General features: G+C 35.9%; 1 long non-coding RNA gene across 12 annotated transcripts in view; it reads left to right on the top strand.

The window, feature by feature from the left end:
• Positions 1 to 14,284, top strand: part of LOC125668492 (uncharacterized) — a 72,507-nt gene extending 58,223 nt beyond the window's left edge. For all 12 annotated transcript variants that reach the window (XR_007367638.2, XR_007367648.2, XR_007367642.2 and 9 more), the window contains 3 exons: positions 2,950 to 3,043; positions 9,907 to 10,039; positions 13,923 to 14,284. This is a non-coding gene — a long non-coding RNA (uncharacterized LOC125668492). The remainder of the gene's footprint in view (positions 1 to 2,949; positions 3,044 to 9,906; positions 10,040 to 13,922) is intronic.
• The last annotated feature ends 1,057 nt before the right edge of the window (positions 14,285 to 15,341 follow it).

Raw genomic sequence — 15,341 nt, 5'->3', positions numbered from 1 at the left:
TACTTTTGACAGGTTTGATTTCCTGCGGTACTTCTGGTACTTTTGTGGGAATTGTCGTGTACCTGTCTAACATTAATTCGAAGGCAAGATTGGATTTTGATCTTGATCACTGTTATTGCAGATCTTTGAAGGCTTTGACATATGGCTAGTATAAAAGTCCAATTTTTTGTAGGTAATGCATTTTTTTTTTTTGCTATATGCCTATCAGAGATGAAAACATAAGGTGTGAAATGTCCAGTCGATCACTGAACTTTGGTATTTATTGCTGTGGGTGTTGATGTCTGTCAACAAATGTACTTCACCAATCTGAGCACCACTGATAGAAGGAATACTGGATATTTCAGAAGCTGAAGTAATGTCATAGCAAATTTTTTTGAGCTACTGATGACATTTCTAACTAACCATTGAAACATCTTTAACAGGTTGTCGGCCTCCATTTCCAATTAGCAGGATGCTCCAATTTTTTTTATCGTATTAAATCTGTTTATTGATCCTGAAGGGCAGCCGTTATCTACATGTACTAGGAAGTTCTGAAACTGTATCAGGAACCTACCACGCAAGTCGTTTATTCCACTAATTATAGGGCAGTACACTTATTAGCCATTGATCAATATTAGGTCATGCACTGATGATATATATATGTCGCATTGGTTTTTCCCATAATGCAATGACAGCTGTCATTGACCATCGAAGATAACTAATAAATGGCCAGTAAGTTCAATCTCCTGTATAAATATGTCAATTTAAAATTGTGATGCTTATAAATAAGAATTCAACTAGTGAATTGGTGTGCTCAGCATTTCTATATATAGGTGATGATTTAAATTCTCTTAATTTCCTTCAAATGACCTTACAGGTGTTAAGGTCCTAGGATTGTGTTGTAATATTCCTAATAATCAGTCATCATATACCGACATATCGCAAGTTTACCAACATATTGCAAGTTTTATATGAAGATAGAAATTACATAATCTGGGCATTTTGCCCTTTATGTTTAAATTTACAGACTCATCCATTTATTACTCTCTTTTTTTTAAATAGTGAAGAATTAGAGATATTCTCTACTGCAGAGGGTTTTAATGATATCATTCTCTAATATTGACCTCATTACTACAGGTTTATTATTGGATGGTGTCTAGATGGTGATCAACCATTTGGATTGGAAGCTAAAATCATCACATGTGGCTGCTCCCATAAGACAACCCCCCCCCCCCCCACCCCTTTTCTCCCTTTAGTTACATAATCCCTCACATACAGCATGTTCATCATCTTGATTAACCACCTTTGAGATTAGTCAATGTGCTGTTTGATCGATTTCACCATATCAGCGAAAAATGTGGTTAAAGGTTTGACTGTGGAGTAGCTTCTACCTCATACACAGTGTCCTTTTCAGTTTTTGGATTTTACCCCCCATTTCATTAAAAAGAACGCTTTGATTGATGTGTGTAAATGGTAGTCATTAGGCTGGTCTGGTTTTATGTTCGGTGAAAAATAATTTACATGGTAGCTGGTAGACCCAAAGCAGTAAATTTTACAATAATCATGTTTGTTTCATAGGAAGTTACTCTGACAGAATTAGGAAATGTCATTTGTACCTATGGTTTTGACATTGTTGCTGTGAAATGTCAAGGGACCCAATCTGGGCTAAATATAATAAGTAATGGTTTTATCTACCTCCTGTGAGGCGCAACAATCCTATTAATCATTCTCCTTCAATAATCAATTCTGATGATGCCTGGCATTACTTCTCTATAAACCCAATATTTCTCAAGACTTTCCCCATCACTGATTACATTTAGAAGTGAGAGCATTCACCTACTGGCTCTGAATCAGTGTGACTACCACGTCCAAAGTTTTCTAGGTCATCCTCAACAAAACTGGGTCAAATAATTTTTAGGGGGGGAAAAAAGTGGTCCTTATTGTTTTATGTAGTATATTTTGTGAAAATTGTGTTACATACTGACTTGATATTGTGGTTACTTGCCAGAAAATGTTTTATGAGACAGTGTTAAAAGTGCTATGTACAACATCTTCTGGGATTTGCATTATATATGTTAAAATGACTCATGCAGATTTGTGTCAGAAATGAGAATCTGGTGAAGATTACCTTATTTTCACTGTGAATGATGGCACACAGATATTGGCTGATAATTCCACTTAAAAACATCACAGATTATTTTTCATAAAGTATACATACTCTTTAAAGATCACAACAATAACCTCATTTTTGTAATACGACCATTTTATAATGCTTCAACTGTCTCCCATACCCCAACCTATTTTTCCAAAGGAAACTTGATTCAAATTTGCAACGGAAATATCATAATCACGACGATTAGTCCTCTCTTTATCACTAAATGCAGGTATATCTGCATTGTCATGCAATTGGTTTAGGTCAATTAGGGAAGCTTTGTTGAAAATTAAAATATCTATTGTTGATCCTTGTAGCTCATAATGGGAACAATTTGTTTTATGCTGTTGAATTATGCTTTGTTGGTAAAGGATAGAAGAACAGAACATTAAAAATTTCAGTGAATATGGTAAAGTAATTTTTTTTAAAAGGAAATTACACAGGTGTGTTGTTGTACATAAGAGGGTAATACACAATCCTGTTACTGATACCATTGCTCCATTGTGTAAAAAGTTCGTCAGGCACACGCTGCAATGTAATCCTGACGTGACATCAGCAAAATAGGACAGTACTCGCTATTAATAATGTATTTCATTTCAAAATTAGGAAAATTGGCTGGAAAATATTTTGTAATTTTTTTTTTACGTATATTGGTTAGACAGTATTTGATATTGTATATTGATTGCAATGATCGATTTTCATGTAGATCGATGTGTATTTTTATTGCATATATATATATAAATTGTAATGATCTTCACGTAGATTAGTTTGTTTGCCTCCTTAAAACAATCACAAGTTGTGGGGTTTTTTCTTTGCAGGGCCCCAGGAGATTTCACAGTGTAGTGTAGCAGAACCAGACAGGGAACATGAACTGGGGAGTTCATATGTTCAAGTTGTATCAACATACATGAGGTACCTCTCTTACTTCATTAACTGTTATTATCAGGGAAGGGTGAAATCTTCCCATCAGGCAGGAATTGCTTCTGTCTGCTGAAAATAAGAAGGTCAAGGTCATTTGAAGCAGATGTTGCCTCTAGGATAGGGCTGGTTTCCACTCTCTTTGGCTTGGAAACTCCCTTTTGAAGCTGATACTAGTATGTTTGAAAGGGGTTTTATAGTCACTTAACCCTGCTCTATCTGAGAATATGACCCAGTACTGCTCAGGACTAAAGATATCTGATTTTGTTCAACTTTCAAAACTAATAACAGATGCATGCAGTACTGAAAGCAGTAATATTGAAAAATTCTAAAGACCTAATGGTAGGTCTGCAAAATACATTAAAGAATGGGTGAAAACTGGGGATAGAATAAGGTAGGGCGATGTCTATTTGCCTTGACAGGGGGTGGTCTTTGTAAACATGGCCAGGTGATCATTTTCCACCTTAGTCACTTTGCATAGTTTTCAGTTTTTAAATGTCTGCGGGACTAATGAGGTAGATACCCACAGAATGTTCTGTCACATTAGAAAAAATCTTTCAGCGGTCTATTGAAAGCATTTGATTTGTTTTCTCAGTAATCGCCCATTTTTCAATATGAGGCTGGATTACCCTGTTCTTCTGACGATAGCACCTGCTACACTATATATATATATATATATATATGTTGTATGGCCCTTCTTTGACTTACACCTGAATGCTACCTTGATTATGAAGGGTAATAGAGGTTTCACCCCTATCGTTTTTATAGATACTGAAGTATTTCTCTAATAAGAGTGCCGATTTATTGGCAAGAACATTTCAATAACAATTTCAGCTTAAGTAGATACAAGGTTTTTTTTACAATGATAAATTGACAGATGATCTCCATTCGGTCAGGGAGCAAATAAGTGAAGTTGCTTTCATTTCATTTATTTACTATCCTTAATTCATTAGCTTTTGACAGGTGTTTCTGACATAGTGAAAAAAATTGCTCTCAGTTTCCAGTGCAGAATAGGTTACACAGCTTGGAAAGGGGAAAAGTGAATGATTTGTTGAGCTTTTTATTCCTTTGTCTCTATCTGTACTTACATTTTAATTTCTGTTACATCACAACAGAGTTTGAATATGTATTTCTTAAAGAACGAGTAGGGCCACTGTTGAGGAAATATGAAATTCGTTTTGCACATAATTAAACCATAGAGATCCAGGAGACCATTTTACAAAAGGTCTTATGACGAAGACCAATATTTTAATACGTTTACCGTATTTCCATTTTCGTGTACAATTTGTGAAAATATGGTTTTATTTACTTATCGTCTGCTGTTCTTTAGAAATGCCATGGATTTACACTTTTAAAAAGGTGCACCATTGAAAGAATTGTATAAAGTACTTTTGGTCTTGATAAGTCATAAGACCTTTCATAAAACAAGTTCCAGGTTTTTATTAATTCTTTTTAGGTTACCTGAGTTGCTATTGGTCTTCATCCATTGCTGTGCGTTGTCTGTCAGCCATTAACAACTTTACATTATTAACTTCTTAAAAACTACATGGCCAATTGTTACCATTTTTGGTGTGAAGCATCTCTAGGATAAGAGGAATATGAATTGTGAAATTTATTACTTTACCACCCCTGGGGCCTCATGGACAGGGCCAAGTATGTTGAAAAAGGCCATATTTTCACAGATCTCCTTCTCTATAAATCCCACATGTGGGGGAAAACCTAAATGCATGGTCATGATGTCCATCATCAAAGCCCTCTATCAAAATTGTGAAATCCGTGGCCCCAAGGTCAGGGGTTCTGAGGCACTTGGGCAGGGCCAATATGGCCATAGAGTGAAAATGTATTAAATGTTAGAAAATTGTCTCTACTCCCACTATATATCTGAGAAAAAATAAATGCATGACTATGATGTCCATGAAGGTCTCTACCTGTTGTGGAATGTGACCATTTTGTGAGGGGGTGTTCCACTATGCAGATTATTTGTTATATTTTAACTACTGCTGGACATCTCTAGAATCATTTGACCATTTATTTTTTTTACCAAACTTGGTACAAATCATTCTTCGGTATAGAAGAGAGATAATATTCAGGTGAATACTGTAGCCCATGGGCCTCTGGTCACTAATCTAGGCATTTAGGACATTAACAGTACACTTTCATAAGCTTTTAAATTTAAAACTCTTTCCTGATGTAGTAGTGTCACAAAAGCATGACTATTCTTCAAGTGAAGCTATTTTTAACAAATTAACCTTTTAGTTATATGTAATCATTACCCAGGACAGCTAAAGATAGAGTCTCATGAATATGCATCTTAGCTTAGTGAGCTTATAGAGTCAAATTTTCCCTGTAGATAATTATAGGAACTGATAGGTAAGGGATCTGGCTCTTTAATTTCATTGCTGCCAGGGAGGGCTATATATATACCTGATGTCAGTGTATGCTAATCAGTGTTTTGGTTTATCAACAAGGCTCTAATACCTGTACTAGGTGTTCTATATTATGTAAGGTGGAGTTTTATCCACTTGTATCTTTTGACCTCTTGACCTGCAGAGATTAGACTTCTGAAGGCCAGGGAAGCTCTTTAATGATTAGGAGAGATTTTTGTGTGAACAGAAATTAGCTTGAGCATAATGTAATAGAAGAATAAGTCATTTTAACAGTTATTCAAATAAACATTGAGTTTATTTCAAATTTAAAAATGTGTAGCATTTCTTGAGAAACCAGAACACACACAATACAGTAATTATATGTGAAATTAGAACAGTAGAGATGACTGTGATAAGAAATTTTCCAAATATAATTCATTTGTAATTTGATTTGAAATCATGCATGCCAAAGTCACTAGCCCCCCTTGTTTGATTTTCTTCACACTTATCTAACCCACTGATGTCATACATGCCATCTGTCATTGTGATTTGTAAATTCCCTCTCCCCAGCAGCTGACACCTCTCTACCTATGGAAACTCACTATTTAAAAGCTTGCTAAACAGGCTACCCAGCTAGACTGGGATTTGTGGTAGGCTTAATGAACCACACTGGAGTCCCAAAAACTATTTACACCTTGTAGAGTGAAGAAGTCTTCAGAGTGCCATCTGCTGTGGTTACTTTAGAAATACATACTTTTCACAATAGTGTGTTAATTATGCATGCCCCCCTTCCTCCAATGGTAATTGGGAAGCCCAGTGTATTTCGTACTGCTTGCATCCTGTATGTGGTTTGGGGGGTTATTTTTGTGAATGTACAAGCCTTTGACAGCTGTAAACTTGTTTTGTATAGAGCAGGTGATTTTGAGAAAGGGGAGGTCTAGCGAAATACCCCATATGGCCTTTTCCCTGACCTGGGTATTTGTGTATTCAAGAATTATTTCTTATCAGTGTGATTTTTAAATTCATGGTGAAAATTGTTTACAAACAGCAGTTTTTCTGTGGTCAATTTCAAAAGTTATTGCACCAAGTTATGGGGGCTATTAAATAAAGATTTTGAATAGCATTAACAGTTGGTATTTCTTCCCAGAGCTTTTAAATTAAAAACGAAAATGCATCAGTAATCATAAGCTTGCATGTAGATCTCTTGACCATTAAGCAGCCATTGCCTCCATTTCCCATCTGTTAAATATCCCTTACTTTTCTTTCATCTTGATATCCTTCACTCGAATTTCTGGCACATATGTAAAATCAATTTTTGATAACACCAATTTTTGTGTGTTGTTGTGGTCACTGACATCTGAACTCTTCCCATTGGTCAAAGGGTCCAGAGGACCCTGAGTTGACCGTGTCATTATCCGCTAGCTATTCAAATCTCCCGATATTTTTGTACCTGCTCTTCTGTCCTTTAGTAACCTTTTACTTTAGAAATACAATTAATGTGGCACTGTACCATACTGACTGAATGACGTACTTTTGTCAGATAATGAAATAAAAATCTTATGAATATTGATACTGATGAAAGGATGAAAAAGTTCTGTAAGATTTAAAGTACAACAAAATTTATAAAAAGGTACATATAGATTTAAATCGACCATGTACCAGATCAAAATGATTTTCAATGATTTAACATTTAAACAGCAGACATATAAAATATGTTGATATCAAATTTAGATATTAGTATTGATTCAGCTCCTGGGAGCAGAAGAACTGGAAGAGTTCAATAAAATTGCAGTGGCTGCATGAGTGTTGAGGGTCTCTCATACTAGCAGTATTATTGACCTTGTGTATAGTAGTACATTAACATGTATTGCTGAATCACAGGCATGAAGGTGGGTTGCTTCAAGTCACAAACACAGTGAAGAATGAAATAATATTCCTGTGTAATCAAGACCACATCAAGCAACTCCGCTGAGGGAGACAGCATCTGGCTCAATAAAAGATTCAAGTCAAATGAATTGAATTCAAGTTTCTGGCAAGAATTTGTAAAAGAAAAATTCTCAAATGATACTAATTGACTGAGTGGTAAACCTTTATTGAGCTGCTGCTTTTTGAAACGCCTAGCTATAAATAATGATTTAACCATGTGATTTCCCATTTCTCCTTTAACCATGCTAGTATGACATTGTGAATCTGTAAATACAGAAATTTCATATTTTGTAAATAATTTTTTAGGTGAAACAAATATTTTTTATATGCTTTACATGCGTATATATAGACACTGTGTTTTGGGGTGAAAACAAGGTAAACTAGTGCAAGGGGAAATAAAAGAATCGGTCTGTTGTACAGTGCTGAAAGAACATGTAGGTAATATGCAGACGAAATATACAATATTTACATGACATATTCTCTCAGTGTGCAAGTTCATAGTTTATTGAATGCATAATGTGTTTATTTTCCAAAGTTGTGTGATTAATCAAAAAGTAAGTTTGAAAGGTGTGACGAGAATCATTTTGTAGATGATATACATATGCACTAGACTAACATCTTATTAATGATAAATATACCATGTTTTTGCCAAGAAGAAAAAATTATTCCTAACTGACATCTTTACAATTTATCTATTTTAAAAAATTTAGAATTGCGGGTAGTGCAAATAAAGTGGCAGATAAGTACAGAGCATATGGGGAAAAGGAAATAATGCCGCACCGGAAAAGTGTTGCCCTCCTTATGCCCAGGCAGTAAACAGTGCACAGTTAGGATGGTTTTTTTTCTGACAGGGGTTTCTCATTCTGATTCATAACCTAGATCTTATCATAACATGAAAACAAGCCCCTAACATTAGATGAATATTAGATGCTCTGTTAATTAGGTTTACTTCTTGTGGTACCCTCATTCATGCATGCACTTGGAAACATCACAGTGCATTAAATTTTGGCTTGGTGGGAAAATGTCTCGCAATCAACTTCATAATTTTCCCTTTGAAACCATCTTAAGACAATTGCATCATATATTGATAACTCCAAGTCTAGATAATGTATTCCCAATTTTACCGTGATCATACATGTATCTGCATGTAACTGAGTTATAACCAATCACAGCAGTCAACCAACACACAGACACAGTGTTTACTTAATGGTACTGAAACTGTTTATAAATTGCATCCTCTGTCGATAAGGAAACAGTTCTGACAGGCATTATATACAACAACAAAAAATGCAAGCCAGAATGAAAATTGCTTTAGCCCAGCTGCACTTGTATAAAAAAAAATTGCTCAACATTGCAATATAATTTAATTCATTTTGATTTTTAATGTTTATAGGAGTGCACAGGAAGTTGGAAGGATATATGACAGCGTATATGTGTCATGACTCTTCCATGATTAACAAAATCAACGAGCAAATATTCTCCAAACTGACTTCAAAAATGACTGTTTCACAGTTACAATAGCTATGTATGGGAAAACATTTCCAATTTGGAGTCTGCCTTCCAGAGTCAGAGGGATTACCAATAAACCATTTACAAACTGCCATATTAGTCAGGCTGATTGGTGGTGGCTTTGGCATGGTCAGCATTCATTGAGGGCCCCCTACAGGGCCCCACAGTGGCCTCATTAGTAGCTAGCAGTGGACAAATGATGACACTAATATTACCATCTCTCATAAAACCTCTCTTGGGATAATAAATTATTGTGATAATTGATTTATACAAGTCTCCCATCCCCTCAGGTGCAGAATCCAAAGAGTTTTAATGACCTTGACACTCAGCATGCTTCATGTTCAAAATTTTTGCATCAATAATGTGAAACAGAAAACACACCACATGCAGTGATAGCTTTGCCTACAGAACCTGCATAGCTAAAAAGAAACGGGAATATCTACCCATTTTTTTTATTTCTTTTAAATGAAAGAGTTTTTGCAGATGGTGTTTTCAGCAGTGCTTAAAATACTGTTTTTGAAATAAATTTCCATAGGATTTGAAACTATTTGTGGAAGATAGTTCCAGATCAAATGTGTGGGCTTAGGATGAAATATTTAGGCAAAATTTACTCCATTATGGGATATTCAAAGCTTTGAAGTGACAAATCTCACCAATTTCAACATAGACATAAAATGTTTTTGCAAAGGAAGTCCAATTTCTACAGGCTGTAGATGAAAAGCTCTGAATGGTTGGGTAGGGAGATTTACGGTGACAACAGCAGTTGCCAATTGTAAAGGCCAGCAGTGAGTCGACACTGCTGACATATGAGGTGCAAAGGCTGACCCTTTGTGCTAAGCAGACAAACACAGTAGCTCAGGGCTCATAAACAGGGAGGCTCATAAACTTTTCTCTGGGATCCCCTGTGTGGCAGTCAAAAAATTCTTCCTCAGAACCCTGTTTTATCACATACTCTTCAGATGCAAATCACCATAGGGGTAGAAAGAGAAAGATAATTTGTAATTACACATATCTATTTTAATTAGCTAGAGCTAAATTTACTTTGGTTGTTTACAGGTATCTTTGATTATTGACAAGTACCTATTTGCATTTTAATCTGGTGGTGATCCTAGGAGATGGAAACCTAATCAGCGGAACCTGCAGTCAGCTCCCAGCCCTGGCACTGACTTTACAGCATCATCCCAGACAGGTTCAGATTATTTTTCTCACACATGATGTTATTTAATTGCCTAGATGTCTTGTATTTATTGGGCTTTTTGAAGTGGACGGGAAATCTGTTTTTATTCTGAGGGCCTACATGGTTCCTCTCATTAGAAATCCAATTCCTCATGTGTGACAATTTTCAGATAAATCTGATGAAATATTAACAGTGAAATTGTTCATCTAATAGTATTATGATTCATGGTGGTGTGAGCTAGCTTTCTGATTTTATCCAGAATCCAGTTGATTGGGACTTATGAGTTAATCTTGCCAGAATTATTATTGGCCCCGAGGTGGAAAAAAAAAGAATAGTAGGAATTTTTTTGTAACCACCATAGCCAGCATTCAGGGCTGGGGCTGGTGATTGGGATGACAGGCTTGGTGTATTGATTATCTTTGAGTAATGAACCAGTCACTTTGGGGAGATAGTGGGGGCAAAGGCAAAGATCCCCTGGGCTTATTAAACATGCATATCCCCAGGGGGTGATAATAGGGATGACTTCAGCTGTTAACAATGTCCACCAGAGGGGCCACAGTGTATTGACCAGCAAGATACATGTGAAACATTTCATTTCTTTTACAAATGAAATTATTTCCAGATGTCTGAGTCTCTGGGGAGAAGTGTTGTTTCCTCTAGAGATATCCAGTGAACCTTTGCAAATTATTTGCATCTATTTAGCAAAAAATAAACTTTAACAGAAGGTATATCTTCAGGCCATGTAAAACAAGCACACAATTGTGGATTATTATTATTATTAAATGATAGAATCTAATTAATCTAATATTAAGTTGCACAATGTTACCAATATAACCACATTACCAGGAACATATATTTTAATTCAATATGTGAGTGAGAAGTTTACTTGGTCAATAACATGCTTGGTAATGGACATTTATTACCCTGACTATGAAATATTCATCAGATTTCTTATTGTATCTCGTAATCTGTTGCATGAAGAACTTTGGCTCTTTTTTTCATGGTCATAGCAAGGTCATCACCCCAGAATATTGTTGAGATGATGAACTTTTTTTATTTATCGACTTTAATGTATGGATTTGGGGTGAAAAGAAGACATTTAGTGTGGCAGACTAGGATCGGCTTTTTGTTAGCTTGGTAGTGTAAGATAGAAGCCAGTACAAACTTGTGGGACTACACAGAGTTGATGGAAGGTGAATTCAAAATTGGTTTCCTGTCAGCATTATAGTCGGATTTTTTTTTTCTGTAAGGAAGTTAGATGAATGATGTATTAGGTCCAAAGCAATATTGAATCTAAACAAACACATCTGTATAAACACTTTTTTTCTATTCCTTTTGTATTCTGATCAAGTTTTGTTTCGTCCATCTGTATGTTGTAAACTTTTTAAAATTTCATCTTCTCAAGAACTTTGTTATCAAGGTACAAGCATCATGTTCTACGTAATCAAGTTTTTAGTCCCTTACCAGCGAATTAAAGGGGACTATTAATTTCTGTATCTCTGTCTGTCCATCCACTCGTCTGTCATTTTGTCCGTCTGTCACAACTTAACTTTTCTGGACATTTTCCTCGTGCTTTGATGAAATTCATTATGTAATTTGCTAATGTATGTTTACAGATCAAGTTAAAGTTTCATCGACAGTTGACTGATTTATAGGACTTCTGTCCAATGTACTTTTCTTCACTATGTTGTAACTTTATAGGCATTTGATATGTGCATGGCTATGTAGGAGGTAAATACAGATAAGGTTTAAATTTTGTCATGGTTGAATTATTCTAACAAAAATTGAAAGACATTTTCATGGTTGACTGAACTTTTTAATTCTAGAACTTCATTTAGTTTTCTTGGTATTCTTTTTCCTTTTTTAGTGAGTTCTATATACTGAATAATTACGCAAATGACTTAATTTGGGGTTGTAGGGGACATGTAATGCTATGCAGTACTTACAGAATGCTTGTTCACTTTGTTCAAACCATGACATACTACTCCAGGATGGGTTCACAAATGGAGCTTAAAGTTTTAAATTGGACTATTGAGGAAAATTCTTCAAAATCAACAAGAGGGACAACATTCCATTTTTTTTAAAATTCAGTCTGGTAGCATCATTATGTAGTCAAGAATCAAACACCGTGGCCCTTGGGTTCAGGATGGTACCACAATAAGGGTTGAAAGTTATACATTGGAATACACAGAAAAAATTCTCTAAAAATCTTCTCAAAAACTGTCATTCGGTGAAGAATGAACCCTGGGCCCAAGGTGGGGTCACAGTGTGAGTTTAAAAGTAGTATGTGTGATATACAGGAAAAATCTTTAATGTCTGGTCAACAAGAAACACAAAGATACAATTTGTAAATTCAGTAAGCAGCTGGATCCTCATGGAGTGTTCAAACTATGATCTCGGATTATCAAGGTCCACAAAAGGGATGAAAATTTCATTAAGGAATATACAGAAAAAACTATTAGAAATTATCCACATTGCTACTTTAGTATGCAAACATGCAGGTAAATGATGTGGCCCATAGGCCCATTGTTATACAGTATAAATATGAAATGTCATGTATCTTGTTTGAGATTATACAGTATCAAAAATTCAAACCAGGTTCTGATTACTCTATTTTCTTTTTACCTAAAAACATGTTTTCCATATGCCTTGGCCTTCTGATAGGAAATCTTGCCTACACCCACCAGTAGACAGAATGCAATGTGTTACAGAGACAAGCAGGTACAAGAGCCATAGATTGAAACACTTGTAAATTACTTCCTCCTATAGATACCTCAGTTTCCCTGGTGTCCTTTTAAATTCTATTTGCTGCAAGAGAAAATGTTTTCATCTGCAGTATAAAAATAGAAATGTGCATATAGTGAGGTAAGATGATGCGGTTTGATGAAAGTGAAGGTGTGAATACTTAATGTGTCCTTTTGAATTTGATGATTTAATTCAATTGACAGGATCCTCATGCAGTGTTCCAACTATGATCTAGGGTTGTCAGGGTCCACAAAAGGGATGAAAATTTCATTAAGGAATATAAGGAAAAACTAAATGTTTTATCTGCATATAAAAATAGAAATCTAAGGATAGCGAGGTCAGAGGAGGCATTTTGATGAAAGTGGAGGTGTCACTACTGTTCCTCCTGCATTTTTCATCCATTGTCCAGGAGTTATAAAATTTACCAGGGTGGCATTTTTATTGGGCGAGGATTTTTATTACAAGCTTCCCATCTCTCATAATCAAAAACAAAAAATTCTCCACATCTTGCAAAGTTTCACAGCAGCTGTAGCAACTGTTGATAGAATAGGTCTTCAACTTTAGGAAAATTTTGGCTTGTAGTAAATGTACCCTGAAGATCAAGGGCTCAGTCTGTTTCTGTTGTTAAGAGGGAATTGAGATCCCGAAGAAGTCAGTAGAATAATGAACTCCAAGCTACCTGGGGGAAATGTGGCATTATTGAGCACATAAAGAGATTTATACATCTATATCACAAATCTATTAACAGTGTATAGATAGAATTCCTTATTTAATGTTTTGTTGTCATTCCCAGGTCTGGATAGTGTAACTCCTTGAAATATTAGGCTGAAACATATGAAAGTTCTTTACTCCTTGCTTCCAAGTTTTTTGGAAAGGTCTCAAGGTTCAAAGATTCGTGTGGCATTTTTCTTTTCTTTTTTGTCAGCAGGCACATCCTGATCAAAACAGTAACATGTGGAAAGGCCAATATTGGCAAACTGACCTTGTTAACTATTAAAATCTGAAGGATTTTTAAGGTCTAAAATTAGACTTCTCCATTGGATACAAGGACTCAGCTGAGGTTGCCCTTTTTGAACCCCTCTAGGCTATTTCCCTGCTTGTATTAGATTTCACCCTCAGATTGTGCATACTCTATCCTCTCTGTTTTCAGACCTGCAATCATGACTCTGTGCAGGGGGGAGCTGATAAGGACATTTTCCAATGCCTTGCATGGAATCCATCAAAAGCAGAAGTGTGTCACCGTGGTTACAGCTACCAGTGAGGGCAGGGAGGCAGAACTTGGGATAAATGTGCCACTTGTCACCCTCATCCCTCCTCCGTACCACCTTCCTGAAGGACAATCAGCTGTATTATCAGACTCTGTGAAAAACAATCCAGTTTTTGCTATCATTATGCTAATGAGTTGGCAATTCATATTGATTTCCCATAAAAAGAAAATCTTTTTCTAGTGCCATATGTTAAAGGATTTTTTTTTTCTATTCATAGAATGATTAAATATATGGACTTTTGAAATTGAAGTGAAGTTTTTTATATGCAGTAATTACCTCACTAGTGTAAGCAGTGGCTGGTCATTATAGATGACTTCTGGGAGAAATTTTTAACATTGCCAGACACCAGGTGTTCCAAGGCTAGTTGCACCTCCCTTACACTTGTCATTACAGGATGTAGGTACATGTAAAACAATGATCCAATCAGGGTTTCAGCACCATCTGGCACATTTTCATAACTTCATCCCATGAAAAATTAAAAAGAGGTATGAATATCATGGTCCAGATCAAAATAATAGAGTTATCGATCAAAAAGAAAATTAGAGGCAATTATTCGAACTGGTCCCAGTCTGCATGTTCAATATTAAAAGTTCTGCTAAAGATAAAATAGTGAGTAATTCATTATGTTATTGTTGAAATCTAGCAAAAATATCAAAATCCTGGAATATGTGAAGGACATTTGTACATGTGATGTGTTAAACTAAGTCTTCGTCTCTGTTTTGTTTTGGATTAAATGTACATAAACATAGTAATATACAAGACTCGGTTGGACGTAATCACGTACTTCTTATACAGTGGAGATTGACGGTGCTATCTGTAGATTCTTAACGTGACGTTCAGGGATACCCCAGTAGGTCTAGTAAATGCACAGTGATCAGGAGTGGATCCGAAGTGTTGGGCCAAAAATATTTTTGAAACTACATGTACTATGCAAAAGTGAATGAACCATTGTGGGTAATTTATAGGGACAAGTGCACTGCATGATATCCCAAGAATTTCCTGTAGCCTTTCTGAAGGACCGTGAACAGAGAGACCTTTGGTAGTCTGCCAGCCCGGTTATCATCCCGCCACCTTTCTCACCTGTGCACAGGGATATTGACTAAAGGATGACCCACAGCCAAAAACCAGCACTTGGAGGGAGGTCACGTCAGGCCATTAGCATGTGTTTTTGCGAATTAATATACTTACACTCCATAGGTAGGCAACGCAAGAAATCGCTGAGCTGAAGTTTATAACACGGAAATAATGATTGCTTGGGGCAGTACATGAAACAACAGAGTTGTATATATCTGTGTAAACTT

Source organism: Ostrea edulis, chromosome 4 (assembly GCF_947568905.1).
Source record: "Ostrea edulis chromosome 4, xbOstEdul1.1, whole genome shotgun sequence".
NCBI lineage: Eukaryota > Metazoa > Mollusca > Bivalvia > Ostreida > Ostreidae > Ostrea > Ostrea edulis.
The sequence above is the reverse complement of the archived record's forward strand: the minus strand, read 5'-3'. Positions and strand labels throughout refer to the sequence as shown.